The sequence below is a fragment of the Gastrolobium bilobum genome, unplaced genomic scaffold (genome assembly GCF_033153095.1).
Source record: "Gastrolobium bilobum isolate Gb01-03AN ecotype WA unplaced genomic scaffold, APGP_CSIRO_Gbil_v1 utg57348, whole genome shotgun sequence".
NCBI classification, from domain to species: Eukaryota; Viridiplantae; Streptophyta; class Magnoliopsida; order Fabales; family Fabaceae; genus Gastrolobium; species Gastrolobium bilobum.
This window is the reverse complement of record NW_026899138.1, coordinates 53,930-60,697: the sequence shown is the minus strand read 5'-3', so window position 1 is coordinate 60,697 and position 6,768 is coordinate 53,930. Positions and strand designations below refer to the sequence as shown.

At 38.3% G+C, this 6,768-nt stretch overlaps 1 non-coding gene across 1 annotated transcript; it reads right to left on the bottom strand.

Moving 5' to 3' along the window:
- Positions 1-3,688: 3,688 nt before the first annotated feature.
- On the bottom strand, positions 3,689-3,795 carry LOC133287552 (small nucleolar RNA R71). The gene has a single exon (XR_009748253.1). It is a non-coding gene; the product is annotated as a small nucleolar RNA R71 (small nucleolar RNA).
- Positions 3,796-6,768: the final 2,973 nt, after the last annotated feature.

Genomic DNA, 6,768 nt, shown 5'->3' with positions numbered 1-6,768 from the left:
TTAGATATGTGGGTTTTCTATTTTATTTATTTTTTAAATATCTATGGTTTCGATTGGAATGATAACATGTTGGTTTTTCATCATGTTGAAGATGATGAAAAAGCTGAGAAGATGGAAGAGGATGAAGATGAGGATGAAGCTGAGATGATGGAAGAAGATGAGGATGAATATGGGAGATGGGATGCAATGGGAGATGGGATGCAAGTAGAAGAGGATGAAGCTGAGAAGATGGAAGAGGATGAAGATGAGGATGAAGCTGAGATGATGGAAGAAGATGAAAGAAGATGAGGATGAATGGGATGAGGATGAAGAGATGGGATGCAATGGGAGATGAGATGCAAGTAGATGAGGATGAAGATGAGAAGATGGAAGAGGATGAAGCTGAGATGATGGAAGAAGATGAGGATGAATATGGGAGATGGGATGCAATGGGAGATGGGATGCAAGTAGATGATGATGAAGATGAGAAGATGGAAGAGGATGAAGATGAGGATGAAGCTGAGATGATGGAAGAAGATGAGGATGAATATGGGAGATGGGATGCAATGGGAGATGGGATGCAATGGGAGATGATGACCCAACCAGCCTGTATTGTTTGGCAACACTCCTACAAAGGTGTCATTACCTAGGTATGGTACTTCTGCCCTTTCTTTTCTTTTCTTTTCTTTTCTTTTTTTCTTGAAAATATTTGATTATATGCTGATATTTCTTGCTTGAAAAGATTGAGTATGTGGGTTTCTTGCTGATATTCGACTGTGTTCTTTCCTTTCTTTTTTTTTCTTGAAAATAGAGATTGAGGGTGTGGCTTGTCTTTTGTCAATACCATATGAAATATATGTTTCTTTCTTTCTTTTTCTTTATTATTCTGGCAATATTGAGGGTGTGGCTTTTCCATTATGTTCTTGCTTTTCTTTTCTTTCGATTTCGTTTCTTTTTTTTCGTGATAATACAGTGGATGTTCGATTGTGTGCTTTTGTTTCTGTCTGCCCAGACATCTTATTACTGGACTATTAACTGGTTTTTTTGTTTTTTGATTTTGTCTAGTTGAGTTTGTTAGTTTTTTCAGTTGGTGTTTTATTTAACAAAACTAACATTGGATATATTTAGATATGTGGGTCTTCCATTTTATTTATTTTTTAAATATTAATGGTTCTTTCTTTCTTTCTTTCGTTTTTTTTTCTTCGCAATATTTACATGTTGGTTTCGATTGGAATGATAACATGTTGGTTTTTCATCATGTTGAAGATGATGAAAAAGCTGAAAAGATGGAAGATGATGAGGATGAAGCTGAGGAGATGGAAGAAGATGAAGATGATGAAAAAGCTGAGAAGATGAAAGAAGATGAGGATGAAAATGAGGATGAAGCTGAGAAGGTGGAAGAAGATGAAGATGATGAAAAAGCTGAGAAGATGGAAGAAGATGAGGATGAAGTTCATGTAGAACTTAAGAAAGGTCTTAACCAAGAGGACCGATCAACCAAAAAGCAGTCTCGGGTTGTTTGGACCGAAGAGCTACATCAGTCAGTGTTTTGTGGCCGCTGTTAATGACTTGGGTGTTGACAGTAAGTTATTCACTCTTTCTCTACAATGCAAAGTAGTTGTTATCTGATGAACCCTTAGTTCATCATGGTTTTTAGCAGGAATTAGGATCAAATTGTGTGATTAAATGATGAAAAACAAGGTTAATGTCCTAAGATGTCCTCAATTACAAGTTCAAGAGCTTTATTGGAAATTTGTATGATTCTTGTAGGAAAAGCAAGCTTGAAAGACAACTGGAGAAGGAAGAAGATTCTGGAGCTCAAGAGGAGAAAAATTGCCTAAGTGTTGAGCGCTAAAACGTCCACACAGAGCGTTTTAGCGCGCTGCTACACTAAGAAGATGGAAAATTGCTGGTCTTGGACGCTAAAACGGCCTGCAATATGCATTTTAGCGCCCTAAAGTGGAAAAAGATTCTGGTCTTCACCGCTAAAACGTCCAAATCAAACGTTTTAGCGTTGGAGTCAGTTAAAGTTAGTTGAGCATTCACCAAGTTTGGACGCTAAAATGGTCATTCCTTAACGTTTTAGCGTTGAAATCAGTTAAAAGCAGTTGAGCACACGTAAAGCATGGACGCTAAAACGGCCACTTATGGACGTTTTAGCGCCCACATCAGTTTTCTGTTTTTAATTGTAACACTATATAAGGCAAAGCCTTGACACTTAGAGAAAGATCTTGGGGGATCTGAACTCTCTCTCTCTCTAAAACTTAGTCTGACTTCTCTCTAAATTCTCTTAGTTTTTGTATTAGGATTTCCTTGTAATAGTTTGGAGATTGAAGACTTTCAACATGGAAATGAAGTTTGTTTCTTCTTCTCTTAATTATTCCTTAGTCATGTCTGAGTAGAGTCTTTGTAGTCTGAATGCAATGGAACTCCATGATAATATTATGTTGATTTGATTAATATGATGAAGTATTTTTCATGTGCTGATTTGAGATTTTCTGAGTTAATTATTTCTATCAAAGAAGTAGTATAGAACAGGGATGTTTATATGACTTCTGTATTTGATAATCTCAACATCAGAATTCTAGTACTCAAGGGATTGATGCTAGAGTTCTGATGTAATCTTAAAACCTTAGTATTTCATGCATGTATTAAGAAAGAAATCACCAAGGGATTGGGGTTTCTGATTAATGTTTCTATCAGGGTAGTAAGGGATTACATCTTGATGATAAGTAAAAGGTTGATTAACATCACATGGAAAGGAATTCATCATATGATCAATTTTTATATGGGTTATCATGGAGGAAAGTTGTTTTCTGACTACTTGTTGTTTTTATTAATTCCTAATCCATATTTACTTTGTGTCAATTTGCTCAAAATCAATTTTCTGGTGACAAATTATTCATGATTTTTACAAACTTTTATTTGATTCAAATTAGTTTTCTATGGTATTTTGGTGTTTGAACACAATTCCTCGTGGGAACGATCTTTACTCATCATTTTATTACTTGTACGACTAGTGCACTTGCTAAACGTCCAACAAGTTTTTGGCGCCGTTGCCGGGGAATTTGTTTTTCAACACTAACTGATACTATAGAATTCTGAGATTAAATCCTTTTATTTTCAGTATTTTAGTTTATGTTAAATTTCTGGTCAATTTTGATTCTGGTACATGCGAGGTACACTTGATCCAAATTTGTTGTTATATGATCCAGAATTAGAAAGGACATTGAGGAAGCACAAAAGGGCAGCCAGGCAAAGGAGACAGTTGCAAGAAATTGGTGAATCAAGTACGGTTAATCAGGAAGATATAATGGCAGAGAATCACAGACCACCACCACCACAGAGGACACTGGGAGAGTACATGACTCCTGCAGTGGTTCCTCCAATTGGGAGTGTTGTGCGCCCAACAGTGGAGCCCAACAACTTTGAATTAAAGCCTGCTTTGATACATTTGGTGCAGAAGGATCAGTTTGCTGGAACCAGTGCGGAGGACCCTTACTTGCACATAGAGAACTTCCTATTGTTGAGTGATACAGTGAAGATAAATGGTGTCACAAGAGATGCAATTCTGTTGAGACTATTCACTCATTCACTGACGGATGATGCAAGGAGATGGCTGCAATCATTGCCACAAGGAAGTATAACAACTTGGGATGATTTGCAAACCAAGTTCTTGCAAAGGTTTTTCTCAGCATCCAAGAGGGCCAAGTTGAAGGATGAAATTACAAGCTTTAAGCAGAAAGAGTCAGAATCTATTTATGAGGCTTGGGCGAGATTCAAGACTTTGTTGAGGAAATGTCCACAGCATGGAATTGAGGCATGGCAACAAGCAGCAATCTTCCTGCAAGGAATGACCACTAACACTAGAACCTTGGTGCATGCCACTGCTGGTGGATCATTGACTACCAAGACCCCTCACGAAGCCTTAGATATCTTTGAGTCATTAGCATCTCAAGAATTTGATAATGCTCCAGTGGCTGACAGAAGGACAGGAATTATCAGGTTGGATGGGTATGATGCTTTGTTGGCAAGGAATGATCAACTGATGCAGACACAGAGACAACAACAGCAACAATTAGATACCCTTATTAAGCAACTCTCTTCACAAAAGGTAGCTTCTGTGGAAACAAAGAGTGTATGTGCTATCTGTGGTAAGGGCCATGTGACAGAGGAGTGTGATTATGGGGGATCATCAGAACAAGCAGAGGTGAATGGAGTGTGGTATGATCAGAATAATCAAAGGAACTACAACAATCAGGGAAAGAATGTTTATATGCCACCATGGAAAAACAAGAATCAACACCCAGGATTCAGCTATAGTTCCAACCACCAATTGAATCCACCATTACATCCTCCACCACCACATATAAAGGAGCAGTCAAGTGATCCTGCTGCATGGGAGAAAGCGTTTGCTCAGTTATCTAAGACAACTCAGGATTATATTCAGGGTTCTACTTCATTCAGGGAAGAGACAACTGCATTCATGCAGGAGACCAGAACTTCTTTCAGAAATCAGGAAGCATCAATCAGAAATTTGGAGACCCAGATTGGTCAATTATCAAGACAGATATCAGAGAGACCACAAGGGAAATTTCCAAGTGATACACTGGTGAATCCTAAGGAGCACTGCAAAGCAATTATGACAAGAAGTGGGTTGGTACTTCAACCAGGGAAAAAGAAGGTGGAAAATAAAAAGAATGAAGAAGAGGTTGTGGTTGAAGATGTAGTCTCTGATGATGAAGGAGAGAAAATGAGAAATGAGAAAGTGAGAAGGAAGTAGTTGTTAGAGATGTTATAGTTGGAGTTGACAAAGAAGAGGAAGGGAAGGACAATAAGAATGAAGGAGAGGTAGAAGTTGGTAAAAATGCTTCCCCACAAAAGATGATGAAGTGGGAAAAGAAGAAGATGGCTGACAAGAAAGAACAGCCAGTTAGTTTATCTCCCTATGCTAAAGTTCCCTACCCTCAGAGGTTGAAGAAAGAGATTCAGAAGCAGCACTATGCAAGATTTCTGGATATCTTCAAAAATTTACAAATTAACATACCATTTTCTGAAGCACTGGAAAATATGCCTCACTATGCAAAATTCATGAAGGATCTTCTTACTAAGAAGAGGAAATTAACTGATGGTGAGACAGTGGCCCTAACAGCAGAGAGTAATGCCCTAATCCAGAAGAAGCTTCCAACAAAAATGAAAGATCCAGGAAGCGTCAGTATCTCTATTGCTATAGGAGATGTGGAGGTGGGAAAGGCATTGTGTGATTTGGGAGCCAGTATAAACTTGATGCCATTGACAGTATGTAGAGCTTTGGGAATTAACACTTTAAAGGAGACCAATCTTATTCTGCATCTTGCAGATAGATATATCAAGAGGCCTGAAGGTGTGGTTGAAGATGTCTTGGTCAAGGTAGACAAGTTTATTTTTCCAGTGGATTTTGTGATTCTTGACATGGAGGAAGAGGATACAGAAAGTCCTTTATTGTTAGGAAGACCCTTTTTAGCAACTGCAAGATCTTTGATAGATGTTGAACAAGGAAAGTTGTTGCTAAGGGTGGATGAGGAAACAGTCACAATTGATGTATTTGAAACCATCAAGCATCCTGTTGATGTGGAAGATTGTTTTAGATTGGATGTGATACAGGAGGTTGTGGAAGAAGTGAATAAAAAAGAAGAATTCCCAGTTGAGGAACAAAGATCAGAAGAAGAGATAGGTACAGAGGATTACCAAGAAGAGCCAGAAGTGGAAGAGCTTGAGAAGAAGATTGATGACATTCCAAAAGGAGCACCTAAGGTAGAACTTAAGGAATTACCTTCACATTTGAAGTATGTGTTCCTTGGGGATGATCAAACATATCCAGCAATCATTAATGCAATGTTGTCTGATGAGGAAGAAGGGAAGCTGATTAAGGTACTCAAGAAGAATAAAATGGCTATTGGATGGCAGTTTTCAGATCTCAAGGGTATTAATCCTTCCTTTTGCACCCACAAAATATTGATGGAAGAAGAGGTCAAACCAGTAAGGCAACCACAGAGGAGACTCAACCCCACTATGAAGGAAGTAGTGAGGAAGGAGGTGGTGAAGTTGCTAGATGCTGGGATGATTTACCCAATTTCAGACAGTGCTTGGGTGAGTCCTGCGCAGACCGTGCCCAAGAAAGGGGGGATGACTGTGGTGAAAAATGAGAACAATGAGTTGATTCCCACCAGGACAATTGTAACACCCCAAATGTGTAAATACATATAGGGTGCACCTTCATCATGCATTCAACGCGCGAAAGTCTAAATTTAAACTTTACGAATGCAAATATCAGAGTGCGGAATGGAAACACATAACCATACTTATTCCATATAAAATTAAAAGCGTTAAAACGTCAATACAAAATAAATAACACTGAACATTATTTAATGTAATCCCAAAAAGATTAACTAATCATAAATAAAAACATAATTTATGCCGCATCATAAGCCCAGTCATAATGTGGTTGTGGTTCCTCTAGCCATTGTGTACTTAGTGCTTCATCGAAATCATAATATGGAAAAGCTTCTATTAATAATTTCATAGCCTCAGTCCATAGGCCTCTATCTGTTAGATCCTTTAGTTTCTCTTCCCAGGTAGGTGGAGTTTCTTCTTCTTTACGTACCAGTCTCTTACCCTTTCTTTCCCACATAACTTTCTTATTACTTTCTTTCATCTTTTCCTGAAATGGGTGGTCAAGGGGGGTGAGATTTTGGGGAAAATCTCAGTAAGGTTCACAGCTGGAGCATTCTCCAACTATGACGCTTACAT